The following is a 27,881-nucleotide window of genomic DNA, read 5'->3' as shown; positions in this document are numbered from 1 at the left end:
GAAGGTTATGGAGAATGCAGATTATAAAATGTAGGTTCCTTCAGAAAGCTGATAATGGTGGCGGAATTGCATATAGGAAAGAACTCTACCCGAGTAGGGTGGGAAGAAACTAATGAAGCACAGAGAAACAAGGGCCTCGGGCCAATAAAAGCACTGCAGCCACGGCCATCGTTTTGAAACTGAGCATTTTACCACATTCGTGCAACCCCCTGACCGGAACGTTCTCACTGCAGCTTTAAACCACTTAATGGCTCTGTAGATATATACAACTTCCTGGAAGGACATCCACATTGTTTCCTATGGCTCTGCGCCTCCAAATAAAAGCATCCTACACAGAACTATCAGGTTCACGCTCCTGAAGTACAGCGCCTCCCTTGCACACAAAGAACAACGCTCACCACTGGGGAATACGGCAGGCTATATAAAGAATAAACGCCTCGGTCTGCCTCATTACCTCGTTTAATTTTCAGAACCCCAGTTTACAGAGGAAAAACCTGAGGTTCTGTAGTGAAGGGACTGACCCAAGAAAACATGCAGTAAGAGAAAAGAACTAGGACTTACATGTAGATCTTCTGGCTGGGATTTCGCACTTTTCTACCACAGCACTGTTGTAGAGCATTAAATCATAAACTACTCTGATTCCCATCTTGATAGTAAAACTGTAAGTTCCAGTTAAACACTGGGGGCAAGAGGACGTCAAGCATCTATAGCTAAGAGACTGAAGTCAGGATCAGTGAGACCTAGTAACTAAAAGATACTTGTGATCTAGCAATTCTGGAAGAGGAAATATTCAGCTGATTTTACTTCGAGGAACTCCCAACTGGGGGAAGCCCATTCCTTAAAACATATATCCAAATTTTCAGTAACATTGATAAAAACATCTACCAAAGTGTCTGATGAGACTACTAGTCTTAAAGTGGCAAACACCTAGGGTTCAACTGGGATATGCCTACAGTTTTTTGCTAGAATTCTACATGGCACCGTATGGACAGGTATCATTTAAATATAAATACACATGCATATATACACATACACAACTATCCTTTTTCAAATGGATCAGTGTACCTGCCAGGAGACCAAAGATAGGAGGGTGGGAACAGTAGAGAGGGAGGAAAAAACACAGTAAGTAGTTCAAAAGTGCTAAGTAAAGGATGTTAGGGAAGGAAAAGCAGTAACACCGTAAATCTGCTCATAAACACTACTATGTATCTATTCAAAACAAGCAAGTCAACAGAAGTTTCTTTCCTTTCTAGGATTGAGAGGAAACTAAGAAACGTGAAAGAGCCTGAATATACTTTTTATGTATACTATTAGGTGGGTGCAAAATTGTAGTTTAAAAGGTTAAAAACAATGGCAAAAACTGCAATTACTTTCGCACCCACCTAATATATTCATAAAAATGTTTGTAGGTGAATTGAGTTTCTATGAGTTTCCTTCTCCTTCAGCTTAGTTGCTTAGGTCTCTTTTTGTTTAAAATAAAATGTAAATTTTGGTGACTTAAAAGATTATGTGGTTATGAATGATAAAGAATGTGCTGATCAAGTTCTGAACTTGGGAGTAAGGAATCAGAGGTTAGAAACTTAATTGGATGTTTAACTTCTCTGTAGATAATACCAGCACAAAATTGCAGTAATAATGCTTAAATGTGAAAACACCTAAAACACTGCCCATCAGAGTAGGCATTTGCTGACCTCTGAAGGTACAACTTGGTAATCAGTTACTGCTAACGCCACAATTCTAAAATCAAAATAAAACATGTTCCTAGGAATGTTTTAATGTAATGGTCAAGAAACACGCTTTTAAGTTTAAAAAATGTTCACACTTATGTTTATTCCAATTATGTGGGTGATGATCAAATTTGTGGCTCTAATTCACTGCAGTTTATCGGAACTTTCTGTAAATGGGTACGGAGATGTGATAAATAAAGTTAGTCTGTTTAGTTCTTGCTTGTAGTTGGATTTTTTAAAGAACTGATGAGGTAAAAGTATTACATATTAATCAAGTAATCTTGGTATTTTAATTATGCATCCTCTGCCATATTCGTCAGTGTTGAATAAAAGATAATGTGGTAAGAATATTAAGAAAATTTCTAATTACAGAGACTAATTTAAGGGAGACAGTCTATATTCAAACACTGTAGAGGTAAAACAATAAAGGCAATTTATGCTAAAAAGAGTAACCTATTATCTATTTCTCTCCAGCCACTAAAATGCCTCAGTCTCAAACCCATAGTTAGAAATAATAAGTTTAACAGACAACATTTACGAAGTGCTTTCCACATGCTAAGTATCTCATTTAAATACCAACTACCTTCTATTAGCTTATCTTTTAAGATGAGGTCGAAAGAAATTAAGCTGAAGAGCTATCCTATAACTGTACCCATCCTAGAAAGAACGAATTTAAGAGTCTCCAGGGACTTCTTTTGATCTGTTTTAATTTTCCATTACTATTCTTCATCTATGTTTTATATTCTCTTCATGCTTTTCAATTTTCCAATGCCAACTGTTACAAAAATTTGATATATAGCAATTTGTGTGGGTAGATGTTTTAATAGGAAAGGAACATCAAAGAAAACTGTGTGTTAATGAGTTCCAAAACATAACACATTTTCCTGAGATGAAACTGTGTTGAAATGTATTAATAGAAGTCACAACGTCAGGCCGTGGGCCTACAATTACAACTCTGCTAAATAGAAATGGACCGCAGAGAACTTGGAAAGCGATGCATTTCCTAGGAAGTAATGGATTAGAAAAGGGAAAGGAATGGCCCCATACACTTGTTCTCACCTGCTGTCCTCATTTTAACTCAAATTATGATATTACTGCCACAAAGTAACCAAGATTTTGGAGATAGCGTCACAATTAACAGATAACAACACCTACTTGATGGCAACTCACTCATCATCCCTATTTTACTTGACAATATCCATATCACAGAAGTTATTTCATCAGATGCAGGGGCCATTTTATTTTATCTATCCAATAATCCAAATTCTTTCAAAACAATTCTTCCATCAGACTAGAAAATGTATTACACCACCTTCTCTGTTTGGCGTACTTCAAAGTGTACATAACTTTGAACGTATTACTTAACCCTCATAATAATCCAATGATTGTATTAAAAACTCCAGGTCTTCTAAAATCAGTTAACTTTATACTATACCTTTAACCATTATGGTAATACTATGTTAACACTTTGCTTACCCTACCACTAATAAAATAAGCATTTTAGATCCCCAAACCATGGTATTATATATTTGAGTTGTACAGAGTAAGAACTTCTGTAATCATCCTGCGGCAACAAACACTATTTTCTAACCGTGGATCTATACAAGAGTGCAGTGTTTTGTACTGTTTTACAAACTTAATTTTACTGTATTCACGCTCCAATAATTAAACAAAAAAAACCCTTGCCCCAAAAACCACCAAACAAAAGCAACCCATGTGTCCATCAGCAGATGGATATTTTAAAAGTGGTACATACGTTCATATAATGGAATACTATTCTGCCTTAAAAAGGAAATTCTGATACATGTTGCAACACGAATGAACCTTGAAGACATTAACGCTAAGTGAAATAAGCCAGTCACAAAAGGACAAATACGGTACGACCCCACTTATCTGCAGTACCTAGAGCAGTCAAATACAGAGACAGAAAGCAGAACGACGGTTACCAAGGGTTTGGAGTAACAGAGAATGGCGACTTATTGTTTGATGGGCTGAGTTTCACTTTAGGAAGATGGAAGAAGTTCTGGAGCTGGAGCGTGGGAATGGCAGCACAACCATACGAATGTACTCAATACCACTGAACTGTGCAGTTAAAACTGGTTAAAATGGTCAATTTTATGTGACCACAATAAAAAAAAAAACCCACACCTTACGTACACATACAGACAGTAACTTATCTTCTTTAAAAAATTTTTCCGATTTTATCCCAAACCTATTTCTAGTTTTATCTTCATGAAAGGCACCGCCTAACCGCTCCGATAGCCGCAACATTCGGTCTTTTCCCTTCTCATCCTAAACCAAGCCTCAGAGATTAACTCTGTCTAACTGCTGGGATCTGATTCCTTCCTTTCTTCATTTCTAATGCCATGGGCTTCGTCATAGCATATGACCGTTGGGACTGCCTCACAGCTCATCTGTCATCCTCAGAAACCTTGCCTTTACAGTTACTGCTCTTGGAAAAAAAGCTCGTATGTAAAACCTTTCGAAAGGCCCGCATTGTCTTCTCAAGTTTCAAGTTCTGAGCAACACACTAAACAATATTTTGTTATCTGGTCCAACCTATCTTTCTGGACTCACCTTCCACAAGCCTCGCTTGCTTTCTATACTGTACACCAGATTACTTGCTTCCTTTCCTCACCATACTTACTAGGCTCTCCTGCCTCCACGCTTTTCCTGTTGAAATCTGCTCATCAACTCTTATACTGCTGTATATGGATGTAAGTTAACACATGGATACATAATAAAGTTATATATGGATATAAGCTTTTGGAGAACATTTGACAGCATCTATCAAACCTGCAAGCGCACATACCCTTGCAGTCAGTACATGTCCTAAAGGTGTATGTCCTACAAAAATATTCATGCATATGTGGTACACAAAGGTATTTACCAGCGTTGTTTCTCAGAGAGAAACACATCGAGTTGTACACCAAATGGGAACTAGCTAAATAAGTTGTTACACCTACATTATGGATAAGGAATACTACAGACTTAAAGGGAGAGAAGTAATCCTAAATATATCCTAAGAAAAGAACGCAAGATTATTAAATTTTAAAACTGAACATAATACATAATATACAAATTCATTAATATGAGCCCATCTGCCCTGAAGAAAACCCAAACTACACTTATGTACTTTCATGTGTATTTTAATTGTGTGGAAGAATATATCCCAAATTATGTGGAAGAATATATCCCAAATTTTTAATAGTGGTTACCTCTGCAGGAGTAGAACTGAGGGTTTCTAAACTATCCTAATCATGATACGGAAATATACTCCTGTATTAATTGTGTACCATTTCAAATGTGTTACAAACAGGCAGGAAGAGCCTACAGATGGGAGACCGTCTCACTCCTGACCCACTTGGCCTGATCGACTTCCTACTCTATTTAGCCAATGACACAGGATTTAACTGAATGGCGGCGGCACACACAGCAGAAGCTCATGCAGCCTGTCTTGGGCACAGATTCATCTTGGCCCCAGCTCCCGAAGGGCACTCAAGGCTGCCAGCACCAGCCTCCTAAGGTCCAGCTCCAGCAGGGCTGAGAAAGCCACATTCTTACTTGGCCGCTATTCAGGCTTACTGACTTTATTTTCTCCCATTTAAAGGAATGTTTACAAACACTAGGTACTGCTGGGTTTTTTAATAAACTTATCTGTCTCCAACAAGAACCACATCCTGACTGGGAAGGGCAGAGGACAGTCAGGACCCAGGTGTTCTGACAAAATCTCCTGCCTCCAGACTTCCAGAACTCATCTTTCTCTAGTATAATTTAACAGTGTTAAATAAGAAGAGGAGGAAATCCTTCACGAAGGCTTTGCTGAAACCCCCTGTCTGAATTCATCATTCCTTCTCCTGTACCTCAGTGTTCCTTGAGAAATGTCTCTATTACAGGCAAGTTTGTGTTCTTCCTTACATTACAGTTGGTTATGAGCATAGCTCGATTCCCCACTAAGGCACAAACTACCAAGGACAAAACTGTACTTAACTCATCTTTTATAAAACTGAAGGCGGTCCAAGTTCTTGGCTATAACAGTGTTTCAAGAAACGACTCCTGAATAAGATTTGTTGAAAACAGTTCAGTGCATGATACTAGACAGCCCACAGATGGGATGTGTTTAACTTCCCAATAAAAATGTCAACAGGCAGTATCAAATCAAATAAGAAGAATCAATAAGAAATTTTAAATGGAGTTCCATTTCAACATATTTGGTTAAATGAAACCTTTGAGTTGGAAGAGAGAATACAAACCTCAAAAACCACTACATGTCACAGGCAAAAGTAGAACAGCAGAAAACTTTTAACAGCATTTAAATAAACATAAGTTCATCTCTATCATAAGCTATTGGAAAAAAAAAATCTTTTCATATTCCCGTGACATCACAAGAGTCTATATACAATTACAGCTTCTGCATATTCTGATTATTTGATCAGTTTCCTGTGTAAATCTTTGCCAAAAAAACCTAAAAATACAAATCTTATTTACATTTTGTATGTGATCCTTGTGACCTAAATACTTGATGTTAGGAACAAAATCCTACCTTCTCGTAAATATTTCATATTAAATAAAATTAATAAAGATGTAAAAATTATTTGAAAAATGTTAAACTTGCAGAAAAATGTTCCTTGATAGTGGTATATGTTGTCATGCTCTGAAGAATCTTATGAATTATAAATGACAATTGCAAATAAGAACTAACATTTACGAGTAAACTCAGTGTATAAAAAAGATTGTCTATCTCATTTATTTACTACCATGTTTCCCTGAAAATAAGACCTAGCTGGATAATCAGCTCTAATACGTCTTTTGGAGCAAAAATTAATATAAGACCTGGTATTATATTACATTATATCTGGTATATTATATTATATTATATTATATTACATTACATTATACAAAACCTGGTCTTATAGTAAAATAAGACTAGGTCTTATATTAATTTTTGCTCCAAAAGACACATTGGAGCTGATTGTGCGGCTAGGTCTTATTTTCGGGGAAACACCGTACCAATTCTATGGGTAGGTACAGTAATTAACATTCCATTTTATAGATACAGAAACTGAGTCTTAAAGAAGTAACTTGCAAAAAGTGACAATGAAGTAGCAGAGCCTGAATTCAAAGCCTCATCTTTCTGAATCCAAAAAAACTAATACTCACCTGCAACTCACTCTATGTAGTTAACAAATCAAATAAAAACAATCCGCTAAAATTTATGTTTCTTTGCTATGAATCACATCTTAGGCAACTAGAAATAAAATGATGCTGATGTAAAAGGAAGTCACGTAGCTTCAGACATGGTTTTTCCTGGCAGCACATTGTTTTGAGGCAATTGGGAACAAGCTTTTTCACAATTAAAAATAAAACCTTAGCAAAAGATGAATATTTTAAGGAAAAAACCCTTGAAAACCTACAAAAGAACTTTTATTTCCTATTAGTGGTTGAATTCAGGGGCTTCAGGAAATCTTTCCCTTTCAGCTGGGGTAATCATCTATTTGCAAAGCTGCCTGTGCAAATGAAGAAGCTGCAAAAGAAAATTCCTCCTGTGTTAAAAACACCAGACTAATTAATAAAGAAGAATTCGCCCTGACTTAGATTTTCAATTTTAATGAAAATAGTCTCTTAGTTGCAATGCCCTTCCAGGACCTAGGAGGAGGAGGCTGGAGCCCACAAAGACCCCAAAGGCAATAATACAAGGTAAAAACGCTAGTCTTTGGCTTATTATTAGAGTTGTTTTAGTTATTATTCAAGATCAAAGTTCCGTGGATTTTTAGTAGTCTGTCCCACCTGTTTTTCCCCCATAAGCTGTCTTACTGTAACTGCACAGTTTTGCAGAACTCAAGGTTTGTCAGGATACATAGGGCATCATGGCAGAGAATCCTGCATGCATTTGACAAACAACCCTATGAACCTTCAGTACATAAGGATGCACTAAAACGCCGTGATAATTTTTCCTTTGGTTTTGTTTTTGGTTTTTAAAAGATGTGAGGTAAACTCCAACCCTACAGGGAAAATAACGAATTTGTGTTAAAACTGCCACCATTAGGACAAAAGTGCACAAGTAGAGATGAATGCTACTTTGAATTTAAAAGTTTAGATGATTTTTTATTGATCTTTAAAGATCAATGTCAACTCCCTGTGATCCCAGGAAAAGTAGACACGAGAAAAATACACACACACACACACACACACACACACCTCTCTCTCTCCCCCCTCCCCCTCCCCTTCCCCCTCCCCCTCCCCCCCTCTCTCCTGCAGCCCTTTGGGCACATCCCTTCTTAATATAACTACAGAAACTGGTACTATGGAGAGTGACGCTACTAAGTAATCTGTATAAACTAAGGCAATGGGTCCTATCCAGCATGCATATATTTGCAAATATATAAACATACTATCAAAACAGAAAGCTCATAAAGATCAACACAGTTTGTATAGAAAACAGGCTACATAGCAGGTATTTTGATAGATACAGTTGCCCTGAATAACTGTCCATAACATAGAGCATTCCAGGGGAACTTCTCCTAAGTGACGCCTGGAGACCTAAGTATGTGGTTAAATGGGTCCTGGTACCAACTGCGGAATTGTGGGAAGGGGTCTCCCACACCAAGAAGCACTTCTCTGGATACTGGGACGGTATCCTACAATTCAATTCAATTCTGACACAATCTACAGATAGTCAGATCCTACAGTTTAAGGGTTCAGTCTTTCAAGACTGCCCTCCTCCCTCAGATGCCAGTTGCAAGGCCAGATTTTGATGACCAGCTAGACACTTGTGGGTCCCATGACCCCCTCCTTGGATTCGGTTAATTTGCTAGAGCAGCTCAAAGATCCTAGGGTGACAGTTTAATAACTAGATTCCTGGTTTATTATAAAAGGAGCCAGATGGAAGAGATGCGAGGAATGGGGAAAGGGCACCGGGTTTCCCCACCCTTTTCAAGGGCAAGGCTCTCCCATCACTTCCACATGTTCACCAGCCTGGAAGCATTCCAAATCCTGCCACGTGGGTTTTTTATGATGGCTTTATTAGTCATAATTGATGAAATCATTGGTCAGTGGCAAATGATTCAGCACACAGCCCCTCCCCACCCCCAGGAGGCTGAAGGGTGGGACCACAGGTTCCAACCCTCGGATCCCCCGCGGGCTCCACGGCAACCAGCCCCCTTTCTTATGCACTTTCCAAAAGTCACCTCACTGACAAAACAAAAGACACCTTTCATTGCTCTCATGACTGAGGAAATTCCAAGGGTTTTAGGAGCTGTGAGCCAGGAACTGTGGACGAAGATATATGTGAGATATATTTTGGTCGTCTGAATGCTCAAATATGTACTATACTTCTTATAAATCACAGTATAACCGTGGTCAAAAATTTGTCTTCTTCCCATTATTCTTAATATTGGAGCTTTATGCCTCCCAATTTCCCTGTTTCTATCAAAATTGTCTCAGTACTTATGTTTTTCACGTCAAAGATTACATACTAATCTGCACAGTATTATCACATTTATTGTTGAAATCAACAGGGTTGGGGTAAGTTACACACTTTAATAGAATAAAGCAAACAATTTTCAAGTATTTAGGTAACCCAATATTGATACATAAAATACTTTTGTTTACTCCAGGAAAGTTCCTTTCCTTTATAATTACATTTGGCAAATAAAATAGTTCATCTTCCCTAAGTACCATCAATTTAGAGCAAAACCAATATTCAAAATTATGTTTCCTACCAAGAGTTGGCCTGCCTGACATTTTTAAATACGTCACCATGCAAAATCCAGAAGCAATACGAGCAAATTACTCCTTTGCACACGTCTCCATCTCCCAATCTCACCCCAACCAGTTTCCCACATCAAACGATGGCAACCCTGTAATGACCCTTGTTCAGGCCCAAATCCATGGCGTCACCTTTGACTCCTCTCTTATCTTCACACACCATATCCTACACCCATCTAATCTAGGCAGCTCTGCCTCAGGGCCTTCACATTTGCAGTTCCTTCTTGCTGGAATGTTCTTCCCCCATATGCATACATGCCTGACATTCTCACCTTATCCTTAAGGTCCTTTGCTCAAATGTCACCATCTCAGGGAGACCTTCCATGAGCAATTAATTCATCTTGTTGCAAGCCAAGCTCTTCCCAACGCTCCCCCTACTATTCCCAACTTTTTCTTCTTAAGCCCTTATCTCAATAAATATTTTACTTGTTGTCTGTCTCTCGCTGAAATGCAACCTCCATACACTTGCAGAGATGTGCGTGTGCGTGTTTTCTCCACGTGTGTATGTTGCTGCCTGGAACACAGCACTAAGAGTCAGCCCGTCAGGGGAGCCAGCCTGCGGGAAGGACAGGCGTTCCACAACGGGAAAAAGCTGACGGGCTCTCACTGACTGGTTTGTTTCAGCACATCACCAATCACCTAGTTTAGTGACCTGAGCCCTCAGAAAACAGGTGAAGGTCTGAAGATGATTTCTGCAACAAAACAGGTATTGAAGAAAATACTAATAATTCAAGCCCACCAAATAAATAAATAGCAGAAGGGTGGCCTCTTCCTCCTAGTAGCATTTCCTCTTTACCAAGTAAAAATGATGAACTAATCAGAAATGGATATAGCAAGACAGTCAAAAAGAAAATAGAAAGAACCAAGATAACTTTTAAAATATATATATATATGTATATATATACACATCTACTGTTAACAATAACCTCACCCTACATATAAGTTTTGCCCTGAAATATTACCAAATGACAAGGTAATCACAATTAGTATGACACTTTAACAATGATACTTTAAGTACTTAAAACACAGCACATCTCTATAGGTTGTGAGCTTCTTCTATCTGGCAAGGTTTAAAGACATGATTTTCAATTCAGTACTTTGGAAAATTACATTGAAATCAACTATATATGTTTAGATTCCTCTTTAGCAGTTTCTTCAGAAGCCACATACCATGAGGAAAGAAATATGACTTGGGGAAAAACATGGACATAACCAAAATGTATTTTCTTGTTAGTAAATTACTGTATAAGTATGTATGGAAAACACTGTTGAAGATCATGGAGTGGAGACAAGAACTACTATTAGGAAAAATTACATAGTGTGGGAAATTTCCCATAATGTTGGTAATTAATATAGATGGTTTTTCTAATCTGCCTCAGTTTATAGTATTTGCTCACTTGTTAATGAAATGCAAAAAATTTCTAAGAAAACATCTACAGGAAAACACTGCCAACTGTAAATTCATTCTACAGCTTAATATTTACGGAGTGCCTTCTACATGACAGGTACTCTGCTAGGTGCAAGGGACAGAGCACTGAACAAAAGACAAGGTTATCTTCAGGAGGAAGTGTCTCGGATTTCTTTAATAAAAGCATTTTATGGAAAATCAGTGATAGCATTATCTGTTTAACCAAAACAAAACAAGATTTCTATAAAAAGCTTCCTGAGATTCATCACACAAGAAACTCATTCATTACATCTTTCATTAGAAGCAAGGGAAATGACCACAGAATGGCACAAAGTCTGCTACCAGATGTCATGGATATGGTTAGGTTTATAAAACAATGTATCTTCGTAAGACAAGTAGTAACCACGAAAATATTTGGGACCACACAGATGTTTGCTCTTTATCGCTGGCAAAGCACTTAAAAGGGTTGTGAAACTTGACGAGTTACTGGTCTTTCTTATAGCAGCTTCCTATAGTATGCTACGTACCATGTTTCCCCAAAAATAAGACCTAGCCGGACCATCAGCTCTAAGGAGTCTTGTGGAGCAAAAATTAATATAAGACCTGGTCTTATTTTACTATACTTATTTTACTATAAGTCTTATAGTAAAGTAAGACCGGGTCTTATATAATAAATACAATATAATATAATATAATATAATATAATATAATATAATATAATATAATAATATAATATAATGTAATATAAATGTAATATAATACCAGGTCTTATTTTAAGATCAGGTCTTATATAATATAATGTAAGACCAGATCTTATATTAATTTTTGCTCCAAAACACACATTAGAGCTGATGGGCCAGCTAGGTCTTATTTTCAGGGAAACACGGTAGCTTCACTTGACTGGTTTCTACACCATTCCTTAAATGTTGATGCTCACCAGCGGTCTGTCTGTGCTTAACTCCAACTTTCCCCAGGAGACTTGCCCACTCGCAAGGTTTTAACTACCATCTAACAGTCTTCAAGTATGTATTTCCAACCTTGACCTCTCTCTCCCCTGAGGTCCAGGAACCACAACATAATACATATACATAACTGGCCGCTGGGTACCTTCATCTAGCTCTCTTACAAATTCAACATTCTCAAAACCAAAAACTTCTCCCCCCAACACTAACTCTTCTACTACGCCAATTATCTCAGTGCCATCTCATCTTCACAAATGGCACCAATACCACCCCAGATTTTTTTCCTTCTTGATAATTTTAGTAACACTAAAGTCAAGATATATCCACCATGACTCTATTCGCTCTTAAAACTTGCTCCAACCAGTTATAGTATTAAAGAAATAAAGCCCCATTCTACCTTTCCAAAAGTCAACCTGTTCCCACATATCGCCAAAATGTCAGAGTTCCTTTCAGATGTCATTAAGAAATAACTCCAAAAGACATTTGCTGCTAGCTATAGAATAAATATAGCCTAGAGATGCAAAGTTTTTAGAATCTTAATAGTTGACTGTGTTTTTGAAATGTCAGGAGCATAAATATACATGTGGATCCCCAGTATGTGAGTGTGCATGTTTTTATATTTCCAACAGGAAAAGGAAAACAAACATTAAAAGGGGGAAAGGTAATCCTATCAACAAGTAAAATCTCCACATTAGAGCTGAAAAAAAGATGTGATTCTGTAACTGTAAGCCCCTCCATACTGTATTCTCTGCGAATCTTCCTCACACACAACGGAAACCTATCCTTGATCCTAATAAGCACCTGCCTCCCAACGCCTCACAGCACTGGGTGGGCCAGCCCTCTGACTAAAGCAGAAATGAAAACGGCACATTGATGTCAGAGCTAATGAAAGTCAGAGAGTGGCAGAGGTAGCTAAGAAGTCCGTGAGAGGGCAGCTGAGGCATTAGTACCCACTACTAGGTGATTCCTCTCACAAGAACAGACTACATACACTCCCCCAGGAGCACAGGAACTATATATCACACTTCCAAGTTTTGGAAGTTCTCAAGTTCACTAAGTCATTGTAATATCTACATCGTATTCTCTTACCAGGCGTGATCTTTCAGAAGTATACCAAGTTGGTGTGATCAGGAACTCATCCAACATAAACAGGCACCTCAGCAGGCACTATTAGGGACCAGAGCTAGGAAAGCCATCTGTTTGATGGAAATAATATTTCTGCTTCCCTAGTGATTATAGCTATCAGTGACAACTGTGAAATCCCAGAAAAGAAATTTTAACTGCCTCAAAATTTTAATTATTCATATAAACTGGCCAAGCAATTAAAGTTAAATGTTACACAAAGGGCTCTCTAATCCCTTAATATTTTTTGGCTTATTATTCCATTGGTAGTCTACATCTGCTCTGCTAAAATTTGTTTATGAATCAGAAATAACTCACTGGGAATGCCTTTATATCTGAAAGTGACTGTGGATAATAACTAAATTCACAAAAATTGTTCCTTTAATGTGCATAAAAATCTTCCTGAAAACATGTCCCACACAATAAAAGAACAGATGTTATTGCCAAAGTTTATACTCTCAACCACTATGAAGAATAAGACGAAATTTAACAACAACAACAAAAAGTTCACATTAACAGCACATTTAACCTAGACCTTTCGAATCTCTTCAATGATCAACAACTTATGATCAGGAAGCATGCAAAGCACTGCCTTTACAAATCAAGTGACTCTATTATGATGATTTAAATACATCAATAGTGAAGAGATTTGCAAATAGGGTGCCAAAAAAATGTATACACATTTTAAGAAAGGAAAAAAACTGTATTAAAATTGTAAAACTCAATATATACCAATAACAAGAGACGAATACAAGTCACATTTGACTTCTGCAATTACAAGAGGTGCTCAGAGTGGTTACCATCGGCATCCAGACCCTTCTGATTATGGTGAACTACTGCTTGAGCCATGCTGACCAGTGTCCGCTTGTATCGCCACGCATGACGCCGGCTCAGTTTCTTCCCACGGTACCACCATCTCAGCCTTCTCACGAATGCAAGCGGTCGTTAGGCGTGTTGGAAGTTCACTCGCATATCCACGCCTCCACTGTAACTGTACCTTCCACAACGTGCTCGAATTTCAAACACCACTTCGAAATGGTCTTGGGCTCCAACGACAACCGTGCTCCCGCCATTCTCTTTGACTGTCCTCCCTGTGGCTTGGTGACGCCAGCATTCACGTGATTAATGCCACCTTTTGAGCGAGCATCATACTACACACTGCTACCATAATTCAATTCAATTTGCTACCGAAATTCAATTCAACTTTAAAAGTACATAGATAACATCTCTTAAAATGTGTAAAAGTTTTTTTGATACCCCCGGTGTATATTCTAAGACCTTCAAAAACGCTGACCATAATACCACATACACAGTGGTGGGTATTTTTTGGTCAGAGATCCTCATTTGTTTCAACTATTGCTCTTCCAGCCTTATTCTTTTTCTTGAAATAAACATTTTCTAGAATTCTTTTGAGAAATGTATCGCCTAGATTTTTTGATAGAAAATACCATAGCTCCCTTTCTCGTAGTTTATGTCCAGGTGGTCTTTAATATCTCAGAATAAAACTACTTTTAATAATTAATAGTTAACTATTTGGATATGCTCCACAGCATTAAAACCACAGACTTCTGAAAGAAAAATGGGTGTAAGCACTGTGCCTAAAACTGTATGTATGGCCAATCAGACCAGACAAGCCAGCATTTACGCTTTACACAGCAGACACAGGATAAAGCTCCATCCACAAGTACTGTTACACACAGCAGTAGTTAGCTACTGAGAGCAAAAATACTAGATGATAGAACCCATGCTCGTAAAACATCTTCAGGTTACAATTTACCTTTACACGTATCCAAATGATACAGCTGAGAAAGAATTATCACAACAGTAAAGCAAAACATTCCAAACTCCTTCAAAATCATAAGAGCAGTAGCAGAATGATTGCTCCAAAAATTACCAGACTAGAAACTCTCTCTCAGTCTGTACTATCCTAACTCATCCCCCTCAAAACACTCAACCTTAGGGATTCACAAATAACAAACACAGAATTCACTGCAACTGGGACCACCATTTGTAAGCAGCCTTTCAGTGCTCCAAAAAGGCTCATCATTGTAGACGCTCATCAGTGAAGCCACATCCACAGCTGCTGTCTTAGTTACAAAAACAACAAAATTTGACAGCAAAAACTTTAAAATTATATTTACAGAGCAGTTTTAAACAAAATTAAAATTACTACAGTATAAAAGAATGAATATATCTAGACGAGAAACTCTTAAAGTCATTCTTAACAGTAATACCTTTCATTTATAGGGTGTGAGAATTATTTTCAAAGCTCTCTGACACGTATTCGTATATGTTGAATTTAAAGCCTAGATCAAAGAGGTATCATTTTACGCTGAAAAAAGGTGCAGCAGAAATATCAGCAAATTTGTTAGTGGTAAAGAGAATCTGTTTCATGACCACCAGCCTGTGTTCTTTCTACAACCTTTCTTCCAAAGTTGTGTAATGAAATGCAGAGACAAAATCCCAAATAAAACTGTTCTAAAAAATAAAGATTAAAAAAAATCTTACACAAACCAATTTCCTGTTCAACCTTACCCTCCTGCCTCAGATCTGTAAATGGATCGAGGGGAAGGGCTCCTCTGGTTAGTGGGTACAGCCAATCACGTGCTGATGGATGACTAAGGGGTAACCATGCAGCTGGGGGTGCAGGAGGAGGCAGAGCAGGGATGCCCAGTAGTGTTATCATATACGAGGTAGATGTTCATAGCAAGGAAATGGAATCCAGAGACATGAGTTTGAATGCCAACTCTCCCACCTCAGTGAGAAAACACAGCTTTCAAAAAGTGATGTTTAAGAAGCACTTCATTCACTCATTCAACAGATACTGAGGACCTACTATGTAGCAAGCACTATATCCTAGTGGGGGAAAGGCAAATAAAACGTTCTGCTAATTGATACATACAAGAGAGAAAAATAAAAGAGGGCAGGAGCACAGAATGTGGAATGAAAAGCAAGACAAATGTGGTAAAACGAAAAAGTACTAGAAAGGAGACCAAGAAAAGGTGCCAGTGAGGTGGGAAACCAGGAGGGTGGTATCCTAGAAGCCAAAGGAAAAAATGTTTGAAGAGGGGAGTGATCCACGATTTCAAATGCTGATCAAGTCAGATAATAGCTGAAAAAAACGGACCACTATATTCACCTGTGTGGAGGGAACTGGTAAGCTTGAGAGGAGCAGTTTTGTTAGAATGGTGGAGATAAAAAAAGCTCGGCTGCAGTAGGTTTAGGGAGAATGGAGTGAGAGTAATTGGAGATAGAACTCTTCACGGGAAGTTTGTTGCAAAAGGGAAAAGTGAAATAGGGAATAGAGGAGAGTGTGGAGTCCAGAGAAGTAATAGCATGTTTGTATGTTGTCAAGAATGCATCAGTAGAAAGGTAAAAACTAAGACCCGAGAGAAGGAAGGCTGGCTGGCCAGGCCAGTTTCCAAGGGCAGCTGAGAAGAGATGGGATCTAGTGCACACGGAGAGGGCTTGCTCTTAAAGGGGAGCGCTCACAGGCTTTGCGCATGTCAGTAGGCATCAGAAATCACGTAGAGGGTGTCCTGAAACACTGTTGAATTCCACTGCCAGAGCTTTTGAAAAGGTGGGGCTGGAGTGAAATAATTTGCATTTCTAACAAGTTCCCAGATTATCCCATCGCTGCGGGTCCAAGGACCTCACTTTAAGAACCACAGCTCTGTATCAATAGAAGGGAAGCAGAAAAAAAATTGAGTGTTTGAGAATAAATGCTATACACTTGGTTATACATTTGGAAAGAAATAAGGTTGGAGCCCATATCACATAATACACAGGGAAAAATAAATCCTCCCAGAAGGGTTAAAGGGATAAATCATGTTTTAAACTGTAGAAGAGCATATATACAAGAAAAACACATACAAATATGCTTTTATAATCTTAGAGTGAGGAAAATAAGCAAAATACTGAGCCAAAGGAAAAACTACAGATTTGACTACATAAAAATTTTAAATTCCTGTTAAGATAATAAGATTGAATGATTAATGAAAAGTTAGAAGAAAATATTTAATATATTGACAAAAAGTATTATCCAGAAAATAAGAAGTTCCTACACAAAATGAGAAAGACATCCGTAAGGAAAAAAACAAATGGCCAATAAACAGATGAAAAAAGAACAGTGATTCCACTTAAAAGTACCCACACCCAGGTTTTGATATCTTCGCACGTGCACAGATGTGTTTGGGGCAGTAATGGGAAAAAAACGAGAAGCAGACTCCCTCAAAGCAACGACTGAGAACAGGAGTGACACGTACGGACACCCAGAACTACACAAAAAACACTGTTCCCAAGTAGCTGAAGAACAATATGCTGTTTAATTGGCATCCAATTTATGTGCAGGAAGGGCAGACAGGAGGACTCCCAGTTTTTTACATCACACATGCAAAAAGTGTGGGAGGAGACTGCCCATCACACTCTAACACAGGCCATCTGGGGCAGAAGCCAGGAGGCGCCACTCCTTATGCTCCACGTTTACTTTCGAGTTTTTTTAACAATATATTTATATGTTACTTTGGGGGGTAATAAACATTTTTTTAAAAGAAAAGCCTGAAAGGATAAATATACATTTAAATGTTACTTTGTGTTTAATTTGGTAGGATTAGGATTTGTTTACCTTTTTCTATTTTGTTACTTTTGTTTTGAGAGAAAAATACATGTAGCACTTGAACTATCCATCGTCAATACAAAGATGTTGAGTCTGTCTTTTAATGTGAGCCCAAAGAAAGTTTAGATTTTTAGAGAATCTTTCATAACAATAGTAACCATGACTTTTCCTTTTTCCGTGCATGAGAAAGGTGAGCCTGGCGAGATAAATTAATTTGGAGTTTGGGAGGATACTCACCCCACTGTAAATAAATAGTGTGTATCTTTGGGGGTTGGGGTTTAGGTGTGTAGAGGAACCATCTTATTATATTATATTGATTTCATTTACAATTAACAAATATTTAGCTAATGATTTTTAATAAAAAACTCAGATGGGATTTTAGGATGATTGTGTCAACAGCAGAGTTTTTCAATGTCCCACCTGAAAGACAGGGTAACTAGACAGCAAATGAAAATCTCTGCACACTATCTACAACAAAATTAGGTCACAACCCCCCAAATACCAAAAGGTGTACACTAACACCATCAACAGCCATAGATTAAAGAAGGAAGCAAGTGGGGTAGTGGGTTGACAAGTCTGTGATAATAGTCCAACCATGAGATGAAGGAGGCTTGGAGAAATAAAGCAAGGGCAGTAGGCGAGGAGAGCCCAGAATATCTGACACAAAAAATCTGGAAGCAGAAAGGGAAAGATTTGGTACCCAACAAAACAAGAAAATGCAACAGTAGGAGGAAATGAAGAAAATCCTTAAGTTCATTTTTACCTGTGGCAGCAAGATGGACAACAGCACTAGTAGCAGGTACCAAGCCTATTTCATAAGATACGACAGGTCTAGGTAGTGAAAGAACAAGTTGTTTTGGAAAAACCAAGTTTCATGGGCATATAGAACAACCAGTAGGAGTTCTAGAAATATGGATCTAAACATCTGAGCTAATGATACAGATATAAAGTCAAAGAACAGATAAGGAGAGAAAGATAAAGATTGCAAATGATGATATTCAAGACTGGAGGAGAAGGAGGAGGAGGAGGTAGCAAAGAAAAGACGGAATGTTTAAGAGATGAAGACAATGAGTGTCTTGCTAATCAAGAATAAAGACATCATGGTCAACAAAAACAAAGGATGCAAAAAAATTAAACAGACTCATGACCAATATGAAGTTTGGAGATCTGGTTGAAAGATTATTTACTGATCACCTGGGGTGACAACCAGATTTTAAAATATAACACAATATAAATATGAGAAAAGTGGTAAAGAAAAGATAAGGCAGTATCTTGAATGAGAGCTACGAACGGAAATGGACATTAAGCAATTCTTATAGACCAGACCTAGTCTGGCAGCCCCTTTACATACATACATTTGATCCTTACAAGAATTCTCAGATAGACTCTCCATTTTACAAATGGGGAAACTTAAGTTCAGTGCAATCATATAACCTGCCCAAGGCCATATATTGTGTATACAAAATAATTAAAAGACCTGGAAATTGGTCTTTAGGCAGAAAAGGAGTAAGATAATAAAAAACTGAAAATACAAATTGAAAAAGGAGGATTAATGGATAGAACATCACAGGAGTACCTGACAAAATTATAGTAAATTTTACTTAAAGATAAATGATGCTAGCTACTTCAGAGAACCTTTTAAGTTCAAAGACTAGTCAAGTCTAATTTTGAAAGCATTTCTAGAACACAGATTTATTTTGAAAATAATCTAATAATGAATATAATCTCCTTTTCCTTAAAGCCTTGCATTAGACATTATCTGGGACTGTCTTGCCACCTAAGAGAGAGCTTGGAAGCTTCCAGGTGATTACATTTATTTAGGTGGCGCGGTAAACAAAAGCTCTGTCAGTACGTACAGGGCAGTGCAAATGGCAACGCAGAAGCAAAGCTGTGTAAACTTGAGGTAAATGACTAAATCCCAGACCCTCACATACCTTATCTATAAAAAGTTTAATACCATCTCCCTCATTTTGTAGTTGAGGATTCAGCAGATATTCAATGAAATGTCAGTTCTCTAATCTTCTTGATAGTATATTTGCTAAACTATTGACATTTTAATACAATATTATATACATACATATATGTATATATGTATATATGTGTGTGTATATATATATATATATATATATACACACACATATATATATACAGTATGAATGTCAATATTTCTTTTTTTTCCCCTTAACAATAACCCACACCCTTCGGACCAATTCGAATGTCAGCATTTCATTAGGAAAAAAAGTTGAAGAATACAGAGGGTGCCAAAAAAATATATACACATTTTAAGACAGGAAAACACTGTATTAAAATTGTAACACTCAATATATACCAATAACAAAACACGAATACAAGTCATGTGTATACATTTTCTTGGCACCCCCAGTATACTCCCAATTGTTAAGAGTAGTTAATTTTCTGATAGAAGACTACAGCGGCTCCCTTCACATGATGTATTTAAACAACTTTTGAGTTTCTCATAACAGACATTATTTTTCCAATGAGAAAAATAATCAACATTGCGTGTTTACACGACATTCATTAACCCTTAAAAAGTTCCACATCAAGATAGTCACTTCCCTGAAATAATTATGGAAACAAGATAAACATGAAATGAAAAAAGGAATCAACTGTACACCTAAGCTACCACGTGAATTTAAATTCTAATATAATTTAAAAGATATTTAATTTACCAACTGACAACTTCCAGGAGTTACAGCTAAGAAACTAGGTTTAAGCGAATGACATGCCACTAACCTTGTATGTAAAATGTATGCATCACACTGTATATCATGGGGCAAGGCCACGATGAAAAATGGCTTGTTTACCAATAATTATGAAATAACCTTCAAAAGCTACAGCTATCCAGGTGTGTGTTTTTTAACATTACAAGAGTGAAGCAGCAACTCCCACTAATTCAGTACTATTTAATCAAATAATGACACTCATTATAAACTGTAAATTACCAAAACTATCACTACTATCTTTGAAATGCTGAAAAAGATTTCAGTAATACTGTCTTGACACATACACTAAAAAAAAAAATCCCTGTATGAAAATCATCAGGTTCATAAATGAGCCCATCTTTCAGTATAAAATTTCAAGTTGTGGCCACCTTCCCCGTGTGACAGTCTTTTTCTCAATCTCTTCCATTCTTCCATTTTCTTTTCCAGAGGCTTTAGGAACTCAAGACAGCCGGGATTTAGTGCAGGGAGCAGAACTAAAAGCTAAGGAGGCAAGAGGCAGGGACTGGTGAGCCAGGGGTAATTGAACGGAGGCTTCTCTCGAGTGGGGGCTGCGACAGCAGAGCGGGTGAGAAGGTGTGCAGGGAGAACAAATGTGTTCTCCAAGAGGCCGCCCTCACTGGGCAGAAAACAGCACCGGAGGAAAGAACAGGCTGGCTCAGAGAAGACACTGGCAGCAGCAGTCCACCTGCCAGGCTTGGGGCTGGGAGATTTGTTTTCTTGGTCTAAGTGCCCACAAATAGGATTGAGAAAGTATTTTAAAAAACAAAGTGCATGTAACATTAAAAGGCAGCTGAGGGGTATAAATAAGAGAGTATAAGACCAGCATAAGTCTCTCCCCAAAAATCAAACCAGGAACTAGTCCCACTCAGTCAGTGAATGTATCTTAGCTATTAGCTAACTGTAAATTATTTAATCTATCTGTGCCTATTCATTTAAACGAGTGGTTACTTTAGAACATATGATTAGCAAAGTCTTTTCCAGCTCTGAAGTTTACTGAATCGAATGGATTGAATAATCTGTAGGACGTAGTTACATTTTATGGTACGTTGCTCCACAACAGGGAGGGTACCATACACCAGAATATAAATAAGCGAACATAGAGTCATAGCCCATTAGCCCTATTATTAAATCCAGTAAGAAACAAATTCCCAGTCTCTTCCATTAAAACAATCCACAGTCTTAAGAAAAACCATGATCTAAAATCTAGCCACCAGGCTTCACTTGAAACACATTCAGAGATGAGAAGTTTAGTCACTTGTGAATTTCACTGAGCCTTCTTTCTACAGAACATGTTCTAATGCCATTATGCTTTTCTATTTGTTAACATTCGGGGTTTTCTACTTGCTATATGCTTCATATTCCACTTCAAAAAGTATAGTCCTGAAATGGCAAAAAGCTGAACATAACAATCCCGAGGTCAGTTTCTCAGGAGGTTCCACGTTCTCAGGAGGTTCCACGTAGAAAAACCAATCAATGCTGAATGACAGCCATATCACTTCAACTAAGTGCCACCTAGTGGCAAGTGTTATATATTATTACATCCATACAAATCCTATTCATCCAGAATAATCTGGCCCACAGCAGTTGCTCCGCAATTACAAAAGACAGTAAAATATTGATCCTCTGCTTATGGAGCTGACAGATTAAAGACACACAGAGATAATCAATGCAGATGTATTAATTCAACTGCATAAAGATTTTAAATGTTACAGCAGATGTATGCAAAAATAAGTATTTGGCTTTTATTTAAAAGCTAAAAGAAACAAAAACACTTTGTTAAGTAGGTTCTCTTATATCTGTTCACTTCACTCAGACTTTCCCATTTCTAATTACTTCATCACTCAGTTTCCAATCGTTAGTTGTTTTTCCCTCACGTTCCCTTTTCACACTTCCCCTCAACCCAGCTTATCCTATTTATTGAGCGCCCACTACTTCCAGAACTGGCCTATGGCATTTCATTTCCCCTATCTCATTTAATCCTCACATCAATACCAGGAAGTATTATATTCTCCCATTTTTTAGACAAGTGCAAGACTTAGGTTAAGTGACATGCTCAAAGCCACGGATCTATTTTAGAGATAGCGCTGCGATTCTAAAGCTCCCTATGCCACCCTGCCTCAAAAAGAGCTGTTTGTTTTTCCATTCCTAGGCCTACCACCAAGATGAGACCTTGGTTGTATTTCTCTTACGGTCTCCATCAATTCCAATCTATTTTACAATGTTTACGTACAGCCTGACCTCTTCAAAAACGTTTAGTGATGCCCTCCCATGTCCCTGATTGATAATTCAAACCCTTAGCTTAGCACTCAAGGTCCTCTAAGAGGCCCCGGCCAGTTTCCCAGTTTTATTTCCCACCACTCCCTATCAACTCTCACGTTTTCTATGAACTCTCCTTCTTTGTATAGAGCCATACAATTTTTTGCATGAAAAATTTTCTCACATTCAAATCAAAAGTCACATGATTTCGAAAAGCATGCTGGGAACTATGGAAACAACAAAAAGTTCAGCGATTGTCAGGGGTTAGGGAGGAAGGAGGGATTTAGGGCAGTGAAACTACTCTGTATGATACTACAATGGCAGATACATTATACATTTGTCCAAACCTAAAGAATGTACACCAAGAGTGAACCCTTGTGTTAACTATGGACTTGGGAAGACAATAATGTGTCAATGTAAGTTTATAAATTATAACAAATGTCCCACTCTGCTGGGGGATGCTGATAATGGGGGAGGCTACTTATACGTGGGGGCACGGAGGACATGGGAAATCTCTACACCTTCCCCTCAATTTTGCTGCTTCAAAAAATAAAGTCCATTAAAAAAAAGTATGCTGGCAAAATAAAGCAAGATATTAGTGGGTCTGCAGTTTTCCAAAACGGGAACAAACACTCTTGTTCCAATTATGCAAACCAGCTTAAAGCTTCTATGTTCTGTCTGGAGCAAGATTAGTTCCAAAATAAGTTGTTTATAATAATCATTTTTTAAAATCCACAACACTGGTTCTATATTTTATAAGGCAACTAATATTGTAGTCATAGGTAACACAATCTTTACCACACTATTAAAAAAACAAAACAAAACAGGGCTTTATAACGTGATAAACATTTTTCCTGGTTACATAAACTTTTTATGAGAAACTATTCTTATTCATTTACAACTCTACCAACTAATTAACAATGTACAAAAAATTAGCCCTAAGACCAAGTTAAAAATACTGAATATAGACAAGGAAGCACGGGAGCGGAATTCAAAGAATCAACTTGATTTTCCAGTGTATTCCACCGCACATCCAACAGGAGCAGCACTTTCACTGCAGGGCTTTTGCAACTTAGGGTACCTAAAAAGTAGTGGTTTCTAGCTTCTCATTTTTGTAAACTTAAAATAGTGTAAATATTCCCTAGACTGCCATGAACATGACCAATCTAACTAAAAAACTGCCATGCATTGTCTCAACACAACAAAACTACACAAACATTTATACAGATTACTACCAATTACACAAACCAAACCGGAGAGCCTCCAATGCTTGCTCTTCCCCAGTAGTAAGTTATGTTCAGGAACTACATTACCCTTTTCACACCATTAGAATATCATTTCATTCCCTGGAGCAGAAGCAGGCCTAATGAGGCATAAGCGACACCATGATGCAGTGCCAGACCTAAGGGGCATCCAGAACTGTGGGCAGCGTGTCTGAGAAATGGTAGCAGTTGGGCATTCAACATTCCTACATTATTACGGTTGTCCAAGCAGAGAAGAAAGCAGTAAGACACAGACCCCAAAAAGTTGGGGGTGACTCAATGACAACATCCGTGGTCAAGCAGTAATTTACCAAGTATGTCTGCTCAAAACGCCAAGGCACATATTTCAAGGGCTGCGGTCCTCTGTACTAAATACACTGCTGCCTTCCTAAAACATGACCCACAAACCACACGTTGCAATATAAAAAGTCCATCTTGAACCCTGCCTGTGAAAAGTTACTAGGAGAAACCAACTGTTATAATTAAAATATCATATAGAGTTTTAGTATCTACAAATAACTTACACATGCATTGTTTTATTTGACCTTTATAATTTCACGTATTTTACCTTACTTATAGTCACAATGTGCCTGGCAGATAAATACAACAAAATTATCATTCCCTATCTTACAGAGGTAGAACCTGAAGCTTGGAGAAATCACAAGTAACCTGTCCATAAGAACTGAGCCTCTCTTAAGATTATCAATTTATTTGGTTCAATGGCATGAATCCCCCAAAAAGCAGTCTACTGTGTTTTAAGGTTTAATATACATCCTCATGCGTCTAAGCAGTACTTAAAAACACTTAAAAATAATGAACTCTTGAGACTCACTTGACAGTCAACCATTAAAAAAAATGTGACATTTAAGCTTGTCAGTTTTATACAAACAATATAGTATTTTCTAATAACCCAAAAGAAACTTTTACCTAAGAGTTTTACTATAATGCTCTCAGGGGTTATGAGACTGCCGCCAGTGGAAAATATCAAATCCTATGGGCACTTTAGCAACTAAATTCCCTACAGAATCAATATATCAAATTCTGCCTACATGAACCACGCTGCATGAAGGTTTCAAAGTACTCAGTCCTTTGCTCAAAAAATCCTTTACTGAGTCCGTATCATATGCTAGACATTCTTTTGAGTATAAGAATATATAAATGATTCAGAGAATGATATCCACCATCAAGTAACTAATAGCCTTTGGATGTGACCATTATAATTTAGTATGACACTTCCAAGAAAATTATACCAGGTCCTTTTAAGGAGGGGCACTGAACCCACCCTGGTGGATCTGGTTAGAATATCCTCAGACCTAAGTCTTGAATAACAAACCATCAACACCAGCACTTTTCAAGCCCAGGGAGGCATTAAACTGCTGAGCCCATGCAGGGAACTCCAAGTTCTTATATATGGTTGGAGCATTGAATATGAAGGGAGAGAAAGGCAAACAGTACAGGTGGAGAAAAGGTAAATGGAATAGATATAGAGGATCCTACATGCCATGCTAGCTAACATTTTTTTGAGCACTTGGTATGTGTCAGGCAGGCATCCTACTAAATGTTTTCTTGCATTTATTTAACCCTCACAACAACCCATTGAGCTAAGAAATTACCTTGCAATAGATGGAAGAGGCAAGGAGAGACTAGAACACCTGTCAATGTTACAGCTTTTAAGTGGCAGAGACAGAATTGGAACTCAGTCCAGGTTAAATCCTAAACTATCCATCCAATCTCTGCTGCCTCTTTTAATGAAGGCTGCTAGGGGGAGCCATTGAAAGGTTTTGTAACTAAGGAGTGAAGTGATCAGATTTGCTTTTTAGAAAGACTGTGGAAGGTGGATAAAGGGTGTTGAATCTAGAAGCAGAAAGAAGAGACTGCCAATGTCTGTAGTAATCCAGGTGAGGAATGATAAAAGCATGAACTGTGGCACTGAGGACGAAGTAGACAGATTCAAGAAATTTTTCAGGAGAGAAAATTTATCAGTTCTTAGTGAGTAAACGTAAAGGGTTAGTGTGAGAAGAATCCAGAAACCTGGCGTGGGGAACTCATTGGGATATGATATCATCTACCAGGAATAGAGATGCAACAGGTTTTGTTTGTTCAATAAATACCTACAGAGTGTCTCCCATATGCAGGTCTGAAATTACAGTCCTGGTTGTTAGAAAATATTGAGAACAAATGACAAAGCATTCAAAACACAAAGTATATTGAAAATTTATTATGACTATTAACAAACTTGGCCTAAAGTCTAGTGAAAACATTCTGTGCTATTTTTTTAAAAAATACTACCACACGCAGAAAACAAGTCAGTAGAATAAAAGCATCCCATAATTTTACAATGTTATTACATTTGAGTTTGACAGACCTTCAATCTCTTACACCACACACACACACACACACACACACACACACACACCCCACCCTGTAATTTGTTTTACTCTCCCTCTAAGCTTATAGGATAAAAAATATGTTTTATTACCCAAACTATAATACATATTTGATGTGTTTTTTTCATCCTACTATCACCACTGTGATTTGCCAAGAACTTAGTTCATAACCTTCTACTTGACTTCCTACAAAATATGACCTACTTCACATCAGCTTCAGTCACAATTCCTAGACTTTAACCACACCTTTCGTCTAAGGATGCTCTCTGCAAATCCTAAAGCACAGCAATCCTGTGCAGATGTGGCAAGTTATTACAATTCCCATTTTACTACATAGTTAGGAAATTGGCCCAGGGGATGTAGAGTAACTTGGAAATAATCACAAAGCCTGATGCCAAAAATAACAACTTTTAGTCAATCCATGAGAAAATACTGCCCCTAGTTGAAATAACATGAAAATGAGTATTAGAAGAAAGCAAAATGCAAAATAATGTTTTAAAGCCAAGTCCTAGGTTTTTAAAATTTATTTTTAAAAATGACCAAATACTAGAATTAAGATTTGCAAGAACTGACACCCTATTTCCCCCCTAATACCTTATCCATCTGGAGTGCCAAAAATGACTTAATGAATTAGAGCTGGCAAGAGTGGCTTCCCCAAAAACCATCTTTCTTATCCACTTAAAAAACATTGATAGAAATCTGTTAGTATAAGAGGTAACATTTTAGTAAACTTAACTGCTTAAAATCTAACACCTAGAGGCACATTAGATCTGAAAATACTGCTTGTGAGCCTGATATTTTTCCTGCACTCTCCTGCAATATGCATGAGCAATAAATTTACAGCTTTAATCATCAATTATCAGAAAGTCTCCCAACCACAGCTCATGCCGTTTCTAAATATGCTATTGTTTGATATAATTTAGTAAAGACACTGTTTCATTTGGTCACCAAATAAAGATCTTACACAATTTAGAAACAAAAAAACACAACTTGGTTTGTGAAAGTTGCTTTTATGATATTTGTGTGATCATTCTTACATGCATAAATCAGAGCAAAATACCTCCCATTATTATTACACTTTGCTTACAGTGAGAAACAACTGTGTGCTCAAGATTTTACCTTCAAAAGAATGATTATGCACTAAGAACAAGTAAAGGAGAAATGACTGTTGGTCAAAATCCAGTCATGGAACCCAGACTGCAAATTTTGACAAAAGTCTCACATATCAATCATGAAACACGAGTTTCCGTCAATTAAAATTCATACTAATTCTAATCACAGCCTTCAAAAAAAATAAAAACGCTTTCCACTATACCAACATCCCTCACACTACATCTGGCACATTCTCTACTAGTGGCATTTTATGTGGAACTTTAGTTTACAAATGATAATAATCCAGATGATTTTAAGGGTAACATTATCTTCTAAAAGTAGTGATAAATTAGTGGGGGGAAGGGAACCTCCTGAAATACACATTCAGCCTAGCAATCCTGGTAAATCTAATACCTTATTCCCAGTACCAGAATATTGAGGCCACTTAAATACACCACACCGCTTTCTCCCTACCCACCCCCACAACTCCAAGCTTTTAACACGACCATAACAATAAGCACCGCGAACGATTTAAAGCT

General features: G+C 37.6%; 1 protein-coding gene across 10 annotated transcripts in view; it reads right to left on the bottom strand.

Moving 5' to 3' along the window:
* The window catches only part of RBPJ (recombination signal binding protein for immunoglobulin kappa J region), a 201,128-nt gene that overhangs the window by 63,457 nt on the left and 109,790 nt on the right, over positions 1–27,881 (bottom strand). The window lies entirely within an intron of this gene.

This window comes from Rhinolophus sinicus, linkage group LG02 (assembly GCF_036562045.2).
Source record: "Rhinolophus sinicus isolate RSC01 linkage group LG02, ASM3656204v1, whole genome shotgun sequence".
Lineage (NCBI taxonomy): Eukaryota > Metazoa > Chordata > Mammalia > Chiroptera > Rhinolophidae > Rhinolophus > Rhinolophus sinicus.
This window is presented reverse-complemented; position numbering and strand designations above follow the sequence as displayed.